The following is a 15,409-nucleotide window of genomic DNA, read 5'->3' as shown; positions in this document are numbered from 1 at the left end:
CATCATAAATGTTTAGAACCTCATCATAAATGTTTAGAACCTTACCACAAATGCTTCAAGCCTACCAATCAAAATCTGTCCCACCAGTGTTTCCATGTGTCAGCCTCCTCTCCTTAACCTGTTAAATTTTGCCCCAAATCCTGACTCAGGGAGACAGATCTGAGGGTACACACCCTCTGTCTCCCTGCAGATCCATCTCGCAGAATAAAGCTTTCTCCCCCAAAAGCTGATGCCATAATTAATTGGCTTGTTTACACACATTGGGTAGGAGAACCCCATTTTTGTGCAGTAAAAATCTCCTCTGGGAAAAGTACTATTTATGATTCTATAGAGCATGTAAACCTACAAAAACCACAGTCCTGTCTTTAATGATCTAAAATTTAATTGTCTAATGGGAGTGTTAAGACTGTCTTTAATTCATTTGTCAGGAATTCATCCCAGCCCCTTGGGGAAAAGTACTCTTTGTATGATACCATGGAACATGTAAACATGTACAAGTCAACCATACCCTGGAAAGTCTAAGGATTTAATAGTAAAATTGGAGAATTGTGAGCATCTCTGGCAAATTGGCAAGATAAGTCCGTTTGATTGAGGGGCCTATATGAAAATTAGTCTCTAAGACAGAGAAATCCAAACAGACAGGTTAATTAATTAACATTGCCTAATATTACGAGGGTGCAATTTGGTGACTGTCATTCAAAATTGTGTCACAGCCCATGTCCAGATTTGGGGAGAGCAGAGCTTGGTGAGTAAAATGGAAAAAGATTTTTCACTAAACCTCTGTGAGTCACTGATGCCGTAAGCAGTACTCCTTTGGTGCTCAGGTGAAAGAATAAAGTTCTCAAGGGAGAAAACTCTGCCTTTTAACTTCTGCACCAAATAGAATACAGCTTTTATACAAAAATACTGCTTCAATGGATACCAAAAAGGTCCAGACCACTGGCAGTAACAGCAGTGTTCAGTGCAGTTTGGCTATCGCTGAAAGATTCAGCATAGTCCAGAGGAAGCAAAAGAAATGACTACAGAAAAAGTTATATATGCTAGGAAACCACAGTATCTGTATCTGATGGGACATTGTTGTATCCCAAAATGGAAACCACACTTGATGTTTATGGAATATTCAATGGAAGAGGCCAAAGGGAGAGATTTGAGGGGAAAAGTGGCTGAAAATCGGTGATACCTGGTGGGTAAATGTCTGAGAAATGCCAAATATATTCAGATGGGGACTTCACAGGGACTACTATAGGAGGTGGCTAAAAGAATCATTGAAACACCGGTTTCAGCTTATAGGTATATCACTTGGAATATACAATTTATTCATTCTTTATATTTCCTTTCTTCTTAGTACCCATATCTCAATGAATTGACACCATCAGCCACTGGATTACCCAAGTCAAAAAACTGGTAGTCATGTTAAATTAAGCTCTTCTCCTCACTCTACACACAATGCTCGCACCAACTACTGTAGATTCTACCTACTAAAATGTCTTGGCAAATGCTGTAATTTAAGCCTTTGTTATTTCCCATGTGAATTGCAACAGAATTCTGAGTAGCTCCCCTGCCTCCAATATTTTTCCCTATCATGCTCCAGTAAGATCATTGTAGAAATCCAATTTTCATAATTTCAGTCCCCTCCTTAAATCCTTTAAGATCTTTTCAATAATTTCAACATGAATTCCAAATCCTCAACATATTGTCAAAGTTCTTTCAGAAACTAAACCCTGCCTACCACTTTTTTCTAGAATGCCTCAGCATGCATATTTTCCTGAATATGCTTTACTCTTTTTTATTTAATAATTTATACAAGCTGTTCATGTGTGTTCAGTTATAGAGCACACCTGTGCCCATTGAATCATTAAATAGCTCATTCATAACCGTACTTCAATTTTTAGCTTAAATATCTCCACCTCTAGGAGGGTTCCATCTTTTTATCTCATCCATAATAGTAGCAAGGCACATTCAATTACAAGTAGAAACATGAACCAGTTTTAAAAACAGATTTGGAGGGGAACCAGAGGCTCAAATTTCAAGGAACTTGTCTCTCTCTCACTCTTTTTTTTTTTTTTTTGGTGAAGAAACTTGGCTCTGAGCTAACTTCTGTGGCAATATTCCTCCATTTTGTATGTGGGATGCCACCACAGCATAGCTTGACAAGCAGTGTGTAGGTCTGCACCCGGGATCTAAACCCATGAACCCCGGGTGGCCAAAGCAGAGCATGTGAACTTAACCACCACACCACTGGGCCAGCCCTTCTATTTTTTTGGCACAGCTTTTGTTTTTGTTCGTGAATTAATTTAGGGGCCAGAAGTGTCATCAGAAGGCTGTTCCTCTGGACCTCTTGTCTTTGCTCGTCTCTGGTTTCATTCTTCTCCAACTATGGTCAAAGAGACTTCTGGCAAACCCACATTCATATCATCCCAGCTTAGTAATGTCAGTTCTTTCCCAATGTCCATATCTCAATCCCAACACCGGAGAAGACTTGGACGGGCCTGTAATCCCAGACCCAAACACAATGTCCTTGGAGTTGAATACTTCTTGGCACTCTCGGGTCGCAGGCTCACTCAGAGGTGGTAGACGAATATAGTACCTGACAGTCTCATATCATGGTGCATTTCTCATTGTACCATGTTTTTAAATTTCTCAGATTCTCTGACAATAAATTCCTCAATGATAAAATATTTGTTTTTTCATTTCTGTATCATCCATATTTTGTGAGGACAGGCAAAAAATAGGCATTGCACAAATATTTGATAAATAAGAAATCATAGATTCTGAACCATTTCTTCTCTTAAGTTGCACTTAATTGGGATCTAACTTTCCATCACCCTTTTTGTCTTTTATTGAACAATGGAAAGAACTAATTTTGTACTTGTTAAAATTCTTTATTGTATGAATTATTTATTACATTTAAAATAATCAGTTTCATCATATTTAACAGTAGCTTTCCCCAGAGACAAACACCCTTACAGACCTTAATATTAAAAATGATCTTTTTATCAATCTCAGGACATCAAGTTTGAAAAATTTGAGTATTACCATTTAATTTACATGATGTATTGTATATTAGAAGTAGTTTTGTTGTTGTTGTTCTTTGTCAGTGTCTGTGTTGAATAGCTTTATAAAAGAACATGAGTCTAGCCACAGCCACATCAATTTTTCTGACTATATGGCAGAGGAAAATGCTTGTGCACTAACAGTTATTATGAGTACACTTAAATCATTATGGAATTGCATTAATTTCTGAATAAAGTGGCACCACAGATGGATGATTCAAGGAAAAGCAGAGTCTCTTGAAGTCATTTCATTCCTCATTATATCAATCCGTCATTCACTGCTACCACTCATGGACACTTCTCAATCTGAAGAAAAGTCATTATCAGTCTGATAACTGGATGAGACTTATAAAACAAATAAAACAATAATTTTAGTGCATTTAAAGTATTAAATTCTCAGAAGACAAAAAAATTTGATTTATAAATATTTTGAGGCTATTAGCCATGGAAATTCCAAAACATCTTTAAATTAATTTTTTTAAGCAATAGATAATTTTCCGTTATTTTTCCCATTCAGTACAACAATAATTACAGTATAAGCAAGTATGCTAAGCTCTATGAAAAAAGTTTTTTGATATCTTATAGATCCAATCTGAATAAATATATGTAAATAATATGTGTGTAATTTCATATCAGTTTCCAAAAGAATTTTCTCTGTTTCTTCCTACATGTAAAGATGATATTTACCATACTCTTTCACCTTCATTAAGGAAATGTGTAAAAACATACTTAATCCGCGTTTCACTTGAGAATCTTCTCCTTAACATCATTCCAGACAAAAGTGCATTCAGTTGCCCATGTCTGGCCAATTATTTCTTCCAGTGCTCACCCATAACAATTAGTTCACTGCTGGACACTTGAAACCAGATGGACCAGTCAGTATTTCCTTAAACTTTTGCCAAACTATTATTTTTCAGGAAAGGAACTGTAAGGGCAATAGAGGCATATAACTACCAGCAGCAGTCTCTCTGGCCATTGTGGAGAAAGGTTGCCTGAAAACAGTACAGTCATGTGCTGCATAGTTACATTTTGGTCAATGATGGACTGCATATATGATGGTGGTCCCATAAGATTATAATGGAGCTGGAAAATTCCTATTGCCTAGTGACTTCACAGCCTCAGTAACGTCACAGTACAACACATTACTCATGTGTTTGTGGTGATGCTGGTGTAAACAAATCTTCAAGTCCTTCAGGAGGTATTTCAGAAGAAGGCATTGCTATGATAGGAGATGACAGCTCCATGCATGTTATTGCCCCTGAAGACCTTCCAGTGGGACAAGATGTGGAGGAGGAAGACAGTGATATTGATGGTCCTGACCCTGTGTAGCCCTAGGCTAATGTGTGTGTTTGTGTCTTAGTTGTTAACAAAAAAGTTTAAAAAGTAAAAGAAAAATAAAAAAACCTTTAAAATAGAAAAAGCTTATAGATAAGGATATAAAGAAAAAATATTTTTGCACAGTTGCACAATGTTTTTGTTTTAAACTAAGTGTTTTACTATGAGTCAAAAAGGTAAAAAAAAATTAAAAAGTTTATAAGTAAAAAAGTTACAGTAAGCTAAAGTTAATTTATTCTTGAAGAAAGAAAAATATTTTTTTATAAATTAAGTGTAGCCTAAGTGTGCAGTTTATAAAGTCTATAGTAGTATAGAGTAATGTCCCAGGCCTTCACATTCACCCACCACTCGCTCACTGACTCACCCAGAGCAACTTCCAGTCCTGCAAGCTCCATGCATGGAAAGTGCCTTATACAGGTTCACCATTTGTTATCTTTTATACTCTATTTTTACTGTACCTTTTCTATATTCAGATACACAAATACCATTGTGTTACAATTGCCTACAGTATTCCATACAGTAATATTCTATACAGGTTTGTAGCCTAGGAGCAATAGGCTATGCCATATAGCCTAGGTGTGTAGTAGGCTGTACCACCTAAGTTTGTATAAATACCCTCTGTGACGTTCACACAATGACAAAATCAACTAAAGACGCATTTCTCGGAACACAACCTCGTTGTTAAGTGATATATGACTGTGATAACAAGGGGGATCTAGAAATGGAGACTGATGATCTTGGATCAGGATATGTCTGAAGCCGGCCACACTTCCTTCCAATTATAGTAGATTAATATCTACATGGCAATATTTACTATATGTCTATTGATATCCATAGCTTAACGATGTAGTAGAGGTGGATTCCCTGAACCTGATCCCAGGAGAATGTAGTCTCAGGTCTCAATGGTAGAGCTTTTCTCTCTTTGTAGGACCTTCCAATTTTGCTTTTCTCTCTACCTCTCATACTTTATTCAGGATGGTTTATTCATAAAACTTCTGATTCAAAAATACACATAAGAGGTATATTTCTGAAGTAGTAACAACAATGAAGCTACAGAACTACTGATCTTTTGAATTTGAATCTTGTAGGAATGAGGAAATCTACCTACATTTTGAAAACATTAGACAGACAACTCCTGGATTTAGATTGACAAGGCAGACATGTTTTCCTTGGGCTAAAAACAGAAAAATTTGGAAAGCCTTTTGCTTTTATTTTTGCTTTAGCTTTTCTTGCTTTTAATCCCAGGCTAATTCTCAGTCCCTTACCCTGCGCTCTAGGCTACAAACTTGAAACCATCTCATGCATTTTTTTCTTGCAAATCAAACATTTTCAAAAAATAAATGAAAATGGGGCAACACAGAAAGTTAAAATGATTTTTTCTCAGGTGGCTTTTGCATTTATTAAAGTGATGAGGACATATATATTAGACTAGCTGTTGGAGATTCTCAGCTGGTTTGCAAACCCAAATTAATAAGCATGAGAAACTAATATTGATAGTAGAGACTTTACCTGCAAGGACATAATTGCCCACTCCAGTCATTGGCAGGGCCCCAACTTATCCCTGGTTTCTACCTACATGGAGGACAGTCCTTGTCAATTTTCTCATCATTGGAGGGAAAAAGATTTCAGATCACAGTAAGTTAGTAATAGGCATCACAGTGCAGGTAGGCCAGTGGAGTTCCCTTTGCCCACAGCCTGCTATCTGTTCAGAAGTAAGCACTGCAGGAGCTGTGGCGTCAGAGAGGATGGATTTCTTGTGCTCCTTCACAGGCCAATCCCATTTGAGATGCTGCATTGTCCTCTGCATACTTACTACCAGTGCTCCATGACTTAACAGATCTCGCCATTGCATGAAGACCTCTTTGGATCTGGGTAGTGGACTCAAGGAAAGACTGAATGACAACGGGCATTTTAGAGGTTGACTTGCATGTCCCAGTGCCTGCTACTTCCTCAGGGACCTCCTTGTCTTCTAACCTACTTGTCACTTGACCTCACTTACTTTTCTATCATACTTCTCAGCCTTTTATTACATACTCTCTTGTATTTTTTGCTTATTATTTTACACGAAATATTTAACCTTTCCAATTAAAATGCTAGACTTTTGAATGTATAAATCATGTCTGACTTTTCTAGTGTATCCCTTGCATTGCCTAAGACAGAGCTTAAATTAAGAATGCCATTAACCTGCAGTTGACTCATATGAGGGGAGGAAGGAGGAATGGGCACTTACATTACTTACATGACGTTCCTGGTGGGCACTTACAGAAGGAAGGTAAAGTTTAGTTGCATTTTGCTGTTCTTTTGCTTCATTTAATTTCCATTCTCAACACAATTTTATAACAGTTCTTGACCGCAGAAAGCCAAATTTTGATATATTTGTTTAACGCAAGTTAAAAAAAATGGATTGCACGAGTCAAAATTTTAAATATTTCCAAAATTGGAACTAGAAATTTTCCATAGAACAGTGGTGTTTTTCCTTTTTATAAACAGGACATGGAGATACAAAATTATTAACACAAAGGTGTATTAACAAAGTCAATTCTTATATACAGCATCAATAGCTATAAAGAAATAAGACGGGATAAGGGGATAAATGGGACTAAAGGGGAACCATCTAGATCAATATTTTTCAGGCAAAAATGTTTTTTTTTTTTAACATCAATAAAGTTAATAAACCACTAGCAAAACTGATTAAGGAAAGGAAAAAGAAATGAAACACAAATGACCAGTATCAGAAATCAAATAAGAAGTATTCTCTACAGAGCCCTTAGATCTTAACGAGATACTTACACCACTTTGTGAAATACTTAGGGCAACAAATTAGACAACAAAGGTCAAAACTCACGTTATAAAAAAAACAATATAGATCAATATTTTTTAGCACATTTCTATTGCCTTCTGCAGACTTTTGGAATCAGCTTGAAATATTTCTGAGAAAAGAAGTGTGCAGACACCTCATTTCTTTTCTACCAGTTCTTTCCTCTTACCTAGTTCTACCAGTTTTGTTAGATATTTGGATTATTGTATCTTTGCTGCAATTAGCAAAGTGAGTGTTATTCAAACTTCTTATTTTGATGTACTTACCAAGTAGCAAAATTTTTTAATTCTACTTGAAGCTTATGGTATGACTGATAACTAGCCTTAAAAGAGTTTTTGACAAACAATGTACTTTTTGTGGTGTAGTTGACCATTTCCACAATGATTGTCAGGGGACACTCAGACTTATACAAGCTATTTTGATCAGACAACCACTACATAAATGAAAACAAGTAGAGGAAGTAAATTTGTGCAAACATAGTGTGCTGAAATAAATTAATGTTTGATCTGATGACCATATCATTGAGATTGCTCAGCTCCAGAGGAAAAAAAAAAATAAAGGAACTACAATAGACATATTGTGTTTATTTATTTATGTATTTATTTTTTTGTGAGGAAGATCAGCCCTGACCTAACATCCATGTCAACCCTCCTCTTTTTTTGCTGAGGAAGATTGGCCCTGAGCTAACATCCATGCACATCTTCCTCCACTTTACGTGAGACGCCACCACAGCATGGCCTGACAAGCTGTGCGTCGGTGCTCGCCCGGGATCCGAACCCCTGGCCAGCATCAGCAGAGTGTGTGCACTTAACCACTACGCCATGGGGCCGGCCCCCATATTATGTTTACTTTGAGAATGAATTACTTGCTTGCTTTCCATTTTCATTAAAGCTGTGCTAAGAATTTGAATGCTAATTTCTTTGATTCTTTTATATCGTAATACTCTAACATTCAAGTATGCCCTTTACCATTGTTCAAGATATTGACTGACTGTTTACTTTAGTTATCTTCACTTGCTAGTTTTTAATACTACCAAAGATAGCATTTTATAAGATTAAAGATTAAAAAATTAAATATCCTCTTAAAATTACCATATAAAAACGATACCAGTTTATTTGACATGTCCTGATTTCCTATTGAAATATATTATCTATATTCTAAGCTTACATGTAAGTATTCTGAAAATTTTAATCAACAAGAATAATTCTTGTCTAAGACAAGTCCTGATGAGTTTCTTGTTTTTTAATTGATAGAGAAGTGCATTTGTCTCTTTATATAATATTTTGGAATAGTTTTGCCCAAAAATGAACAAATTATATTTCTTAAACTGTAAGTGACTCATGTTTTCATGATTTGACATCTCTGATATAAGAACATAGTTAAAAATCAATGACATTTTACTGTTATAATCGGTAGCCTTTTTTCTTTCTCAGTAAAACAGAAAATAACATTGTCTTACAGTTGACAAAATCATAGTTTCCATAAAATTAGGTAATACAAATATTCAAACAAAGGCATAAAAAATTACTTTGAGGTATCTCATCTTCCTCAGATTTAGTTCCATAGACTCTGAATTTTGAGACTCAAATTCTTTATGAAATGGTTATTTTTGTAGTTCAATTTTTCTCTTCAGTAAAATATACTTCTTGCTTAAGTAAGAAAGCATAAAACTAGAACTCTTACTTCTTGGCTCACTATTTTTTAGAGCAATGAGCAACATTCTCCCAAACAAGCCTCTTCACATCTTGGCTCTTAAAGGAATCCTTTATCTAGGAAAAGCAAGATTGTTTGTGAAACAAGATTTAAATTGTGAACCCCTTAGGAAGACATGAAACTTTATTTTTCTGTTCTGAGTGATGTATATTATTGTTCCATATAGTTCTTTTTTCTTTTTCTATATGTGTGTTAGGTATGAATATTTAATACATACATATACATAAAAACAAATGTATTATGAATGTAAAAGTGAAAGGCTCCTTGTAGGAAGAAAGTATACGTTTTCTGTCATATTACTTTCTGGACTGGGTTCCCCATTCTTGCCAAGTGCTTTGGAAAAGCCTACCCTGAAAAGCTCTGCAAGAGCTGATGTTAATCACACCTCTTAGTTGAGGTATATTTCGTCAGGTTGGTGACAGTGATTGGTTCTGACTTAAGATGGTCAAACTAGAGTGGAATTCTGAACATTTAATTTATTAATCATTGATAAATAGCTGGAGAAAGAGAGAATCCCTTCCCACTGGAAATCAGTGTTAAGGGATGCAGCATCCAGAGATCTGGCAACCTTCTTGTGACCGGGAGAGACCTTATTACTTTGGTGGAAAATATTAACTTCTGTGGAAAAATTTTCTCAATGGACATTTTAATTTTGCAAAGTAAAAGCAAAAAATTTGTTTAGAGACAAAACAATGCACAAACCTCTCATCTGCTCTACCAAATTAATAGATCTGGTTTTACTAAGTAATTAATGAGTACAACATGAGTATAGATAACGATGCTTATGTTTCCTTTTAGACATTCTTGTGCCTTTATATGATATTACGCTATCCTTGAAAAATACTTTTTCTTCTTGATGAATAGATAGATGGATAGATAGACAGATAGATAGATGCAAAACTTGACGAATAGCAGAAAGATCCTAAATGGCAAAGCCACCCTTAATTGTAACTCTGAAGAATCAGTGCATATGCTCTCATTTGCTTGATTTTATTAACCCTGTGCTGGGGAAAGGAGTCTTCTTGGCTTCACACCATAAACACACACACACAGGTATAGATTCTATGGTAAATTGTTAGTATACAGCTTTTTCTAATTTTGTAATCTTTGTGCAAAAGCCTAACTACTATAAATTACTGTAATTTTGTGTAATTGTTTATATTTATATGTATTAAATTAAACGGAATTATCACTAATCTTCAAAATCCCAGCCTAACAATCCATTCAGCCAAATGGGAATATTAAATTTTGTGAGAAGTAGGACTTAAATATTTAACCTATGTTCATTTCTGAAATTATGTCTGTCTACCTAATACATATACATATATAACTGAAATGATGTATATATGTTTATAATTTAACACTAAATTTAAACAGAAATGTTTTTTAAAAGCCACACTACAATACAAATAATACTTATTTTTTTATGTTTTTTAAGTAGAAAAGTCTTAGATTTTAATTCATACATCATGATAAAGGTTACACTAAAGCATCATTTTCCCAGATTTGCTGATATGCTTATTTAAATATGTCTAGATTATATTCTTTATCCTTAGGCAACACATTCCTTGAGGGCAAATCTGTCACAATTTAAATAATTTACATTAAAAGGAGCCCTGGGCAAAAAAGTAATTAATGAGTATAGTTCACTGATGGAACTAATGTTGAGATGAGGAGAAATCACAGATAAAACTGAAATATAAATTGTCATGTTTATTCCAATGTTTCTCGACTTCTAATTTTCAATATGAGTTTATCATTGTCTATCTAACACTCAAAGGCATAATACATTTATTCAACTTACATTTCCTGAGTGTCAACTATGTGCCAGGCACTATTCTAGGCCCTGGAAACACTTCAATGAATAAAATGGATACATCTTCTGCCCTCATGAAGTTTCTACTCTATTAGGAACAAAATCCGTTCAGTATATAAAGCAATATTTGTTTGTGATAAGCATTGTTGGAAGAAACAAAACAGAGTTCTAACACTGCACTATTTTAATGAGGGTAGTTAGAGAAGACCCCTCTGGGAAACTGACACTGAGCAAAGACCTCAATGAAGTGAGTAAAAGAGCCATGCAAATATCTGGGCAGAGAGAATACCTTGTAGAGGGAATACCAAGTCAAAAGGTCATAAGATGGGACAAGGTTAGGCATGTTTGATTTTTCACAAGGCTTAATGACTCATAGTGTTAAAATATATTGAATTCTGAATCTTTATACATCTAGCATCATTATCTGAATTTTGGCTGACATATCTACCATTGTTTCAGATAGCTCTTATATAATATAGTTTTGTGTTTTTTTTACAGTGGAAAGTGAAACAAAATATGTTAACTTTTTGAAGTATTTTAGACTTTGAAAAAATCTTGATGGCAATTTTTAAAGGGTATTTGAATGTATATATATTCAGTTATTAAATTGATTTATATATAAATGTTTGCTGGTATTTCTTAAATAAGTTTAAAATTACAGTTTTAGCTCCTAAGAAGCTACATAATACTCTCAGACATTTTTCCTACAAATTGAATATCAGCTTTTAGACATGCTGATTTTTATATATGCTTTGTATTTCAGCTTGACTTTTTGAGCTCCTTCTATCCATCTGAGAAGATTATGGCTCAAGTAGCCAGTGAGCGTTCAGCCTGGACGCTGGAATAGAGACACAAAGAGCAAATTTGAACTTTACCTGCAGCCTAGAGCTGAGACTGGCTGAGCCAGCATACCCATGAATGAGAAGTAATTGATTATTGCTTTGTTTCTTTTTATGACAGCAAAAATATATATATGTATATATACTATATATAAATTTATATATACATATAAGTACATGCATATAAATTATGTGTCTGTGTGTGTGTGTGTATATATATATGTAATTGTAATATATAAAGCCATCTCAACGTACCACAGTTGAGCCTTGGAGACCAGAAACAAGAAATCCTAGTGATCCAAATTGCAGCTCTGGTGACTTGGCCTTTTGTTGTCCTCTAGGAAATGGGAGTCTTATTCCCTACTGCCTTGACTTCCCCCTTGATCATGACTTTGCTTCTCTCTCTAGTCTCAGATTCTCTTACTTTGTCTGTTTTTGTTTTTATCACTCCCTCTCTGAGTGTCTTACATTCAATTTTCCCTAGAGACTAAGATTTGATTGAATCAATCAGTTCCTATGGAATATGGATCATTTATCACTCATGTTGAGCCTAGAGGAGGGTCTTTGCCTAGGATGTTGATTCCTCGTCTAATTCATTGTGCCTCTTAATAAGAATGTCATATTAGACAAAACATGACATGCTACATAGAAATAACTGACTACAATACGGTTTGAAAACATCTGCAGAAAGAGGAACTATGGGATCTATGTAAGAGAGACTCCTAACCCAGATGGATAGAAAGACAGGGATCCACAGAAAATAACTAAACGGTGTCTTGCATTTCCTTGAATATAAATCACGCTCTTGTTTAGTAGTAAAGTACACAGTGATCACTTTGAAAGCATAGATCATGGATAAACAATTTTCACATTCCCAGAGCCCAAGTACCTGACACATAGTAGGTATTCATTCAACATCTGTGGATGGAAGGGATGGAAAGAGAGGGAAGAAGTTAGGATGCAAAATAAGCAATTCATTCTTAATAAGCCTTTAACATAGAACTCTCTTACTAAGCCTTTATGTTTTATTACTATATCGCAATATGATCTTTGGGGATTCATTTTAATTCATTATTTCATTTTTCCACCTTTGAAATAATAATAATAACTTTTACTTACTCTTCAGAAATGTCTGATGATATTCAAGGCAAAAAAGAAATTATTTTGAGCTCCTTGGGAAGTCTTATCTAAATTTTAGGCCACTGATATCAGTAGTGTGTTATAATTATTGTTGCTAAGGGGACTTAAAGGACTGTATAAGTAAAATCTTCTGAATTTGTTCATTTTGCTTGAGTTGGAATAAAATGCAATGAAAATTTTTCATTTTTAACCAGAATGGCTTAAAAATGAGACTTCTTGGATTAGAAAGAAAAAATAACACAGCCCTTGATATTACACCTCGACCCATCAGCATCCTCTTGCCATCACTGGCACCATACTGGACTCTTTTCTGAGTGCAGAGGCAAGTTGTCTGCTGGTTCTTTGGCCTGAATTGGCCTGTGTCCTTTTGAGGCTCCCTGCCTAAGGACTATAACTTTGCACAAGATTAAATACACATATGCAGGGTACCGAACTAATTCTCTCTTCATTCCTTGTTTCACAAGTCTAGGAAAAGATTAGTAAACATTCCTACTGCTCCACTGTTTCCTATTAAGATCACAAAAAGAGGAAATGAACCAAAAAGTGGTGATAAAAAAGGTGATAGCCTATGGATAAATGAGTGAAGAGAAAGGGTGTATCTCCCTTTATTCAGGACACACTTCCTACACCATCCATAGAGATTTCTCTCAATTTTATGTAAGGGACTTGTGTCATGATTATATAAAGGCACAATCAAGGTTACCTTTTTTAATAAAACAGGTGATTCTTTTTATCTGAGTATAAATATTTAAAAAAGAACGTGAAGAAAAGTTGTCATATTATCTTCTATATATATACTATACCTTTAGGGTTCACATGATTTATGTAAAATAGATGAGACATTTAAATGTTTGAAATTACCTTTACAATAAGGCTGAACTTCAGAATAAATACTATAATTATGACAAAGAATAGAAAGCAATATCTTCCACATTCTCAAGAACACATGGCAATTAGGTGTGTTACTTCTTTCAAAACAAGTTGTTAAAATAAAGCAATCTTTCAGTCAACATAAAGGAATAAAGTTTGTTACACCATTTTAGGTGTTTACAGATATTAGGATTATGCTCCATTTAGCCCAATTTATTTTAAAATACTGATTACCTAATAATTATCAAATATATGACAATTTTAACCCCAGTTACTTGTGTATATGTTGTTTGTTTATATGGGGCTTTGGAGACTTAACACTGGTTATGCCCAAATATGCACAAAGATCTCCACTAAAAGTCATCAGAAACAATCATAATTTGCAGTATTTCCACCCTGACTATATCATCTTTACTATTTGAATAACACACAGGACTAATCTTGTCTGAAAACATTTTGCCTCAAATTTAGTGTTCCTGTTATCTATTGCTAGATTTAAAAAAAAAAAAAAAATCCAAAATTTAATAGCTTAAGACAGTAACAACATTTATTTTGCTCAAAAATATGCAATTTGGACAGGCCTCAAGGGGGACAGCTCATTTCCATTCCACGTGGCACACAGCGTCAGAGACTGAGAGCTAGAATCATCAGAGGCTCACTCACTCGAGCGTCTGGTACTTGAAGCTGTGTTATCAGCTGGGGTTACCACCAGAAAACTCACATGTCTCCTTTCTATTGTGGAATAAGATGAAATCAAAAAGATCCCTGAGAACGAGATGGACTCTGTGTGGCTAACCAGGACCTCAACACAAGATGGTGAAGACTGACGAGATGCAGACACATACTCTGTTCTAGGAAAAACCACAGAATGCACTCTTAAGCTTTGACTCTGCCAAAGTTCCTGATCTTACAGAAGCCCTTAACAGCCACGTGGACTTCACCAATAAAACTGTGACCCAGCCAACCAATCTAAGCTGGCTTGAAACCCTCATTTGTGAAAGCGGAGCTGAGTGGAACTGTCATGGACTAGGTGCCTTGAGAAACTCAAAAGTGAGTTTGGAAGCAATTAACTGTTTTTCCAAGTTGTTTCTTTTCCTTTTGTGTGTTAAGGAGATGTAACCACCAGCCATCCTGAAACTGACCAAGTGAGGCACTCAAAGGAGATATAACCGCCAACCATCCTGAAACTGACCAAGCCTCACCACAAAAGCTATGCCCATGACCTTTGCCTTGTTTTTAATGCAAAGATCTCTCCAGGAGGAGTTTAGGCCTCATTATGTGGAAGTATTTTCTCCAATGGAGCCTGTGCAAGTTAATACCCGCCTCTCCCTTTTGAATATTCATTCCCCAACCAAATAAAAATTCCTGCTTTCCTTTGTTCCGGGACACCATGACTTTGGAAATGATTCCTCATGGCCTCCTATTTGTTGCAAATACACTTTACTTTGTGAGACAAATTCCACTGGTGTAGAGTCTTATTTAACTCACCAGGAGGCAAGCCCACTTGGTTCAGTAACAGAACCTGGGTGAGAACTTTTTCTATAAAGGCAGCCCCTTTCTTTGTTCTTGGGAGTGTACTTTCCGTTTGTCACGTCTCCTGGGTTTGCAAAGCGTTTGCACAGTAAAGCTTTCCTGACTAAAAATTCTTGTACTCTGGAGATTTTTGTTGACACTGTGTAGCAGCATGGTTTCTTCAATACATGGTGGTTGAGATCCAAGAGTGAGCTTCACAAGAGAAAGATAACGGTGTAGAAGCAGTATAGTCATAAAGTGACAGTTCTGCTGTATTCTATTTCACAGAAGCAAGTTACTGAGGCTAACCCAT

The 15,409-nt window shown here is 35.5% G+C and overlaps 1 long non-coding RNA gene across 2 annotated transcripts in view; it reads left to right on the top strand.

The window, feature by feature from the left end:
• The window catches only part of LOC131414999 (uncharacterized), a 62,680-nt gene extending 49,097 nt beyond the window's left edge, over positions 1 to 13,583 (top strand). For both annotated transcript variants that reach the window (XR_009222286.1, XR_009222285.1), the window contains exon 4: positions 11,499 to 13,583. This is a non-coding gene — a long non-coding RNA (uncharacterized LOC131414999). The remainder of the gene's footprint in view (positions 1 to 11,498) is intronic.
• Positions 13,584 to 15,409: the final 1,826 nt, after the last annotated feature.

Source organism: Diceros bicornis, chromosome 15 (genome assembly GCF_020826845.1).
Source record: "Diceros bicornis minor isolate mBicDic1 chromosome 15, mDicBic1.mat.cur, whole genome shotgun sequence".
Taxonomy (NCBI): Eukaryota; Metazoa; Chordata; class Mammalia; order Perissodactyla; family Rhinocerotidae; genus Diceros; species Diceros bicornis.
This window is presented reverse-complemented; position numbering and strand designations above follow the sequence as displayed.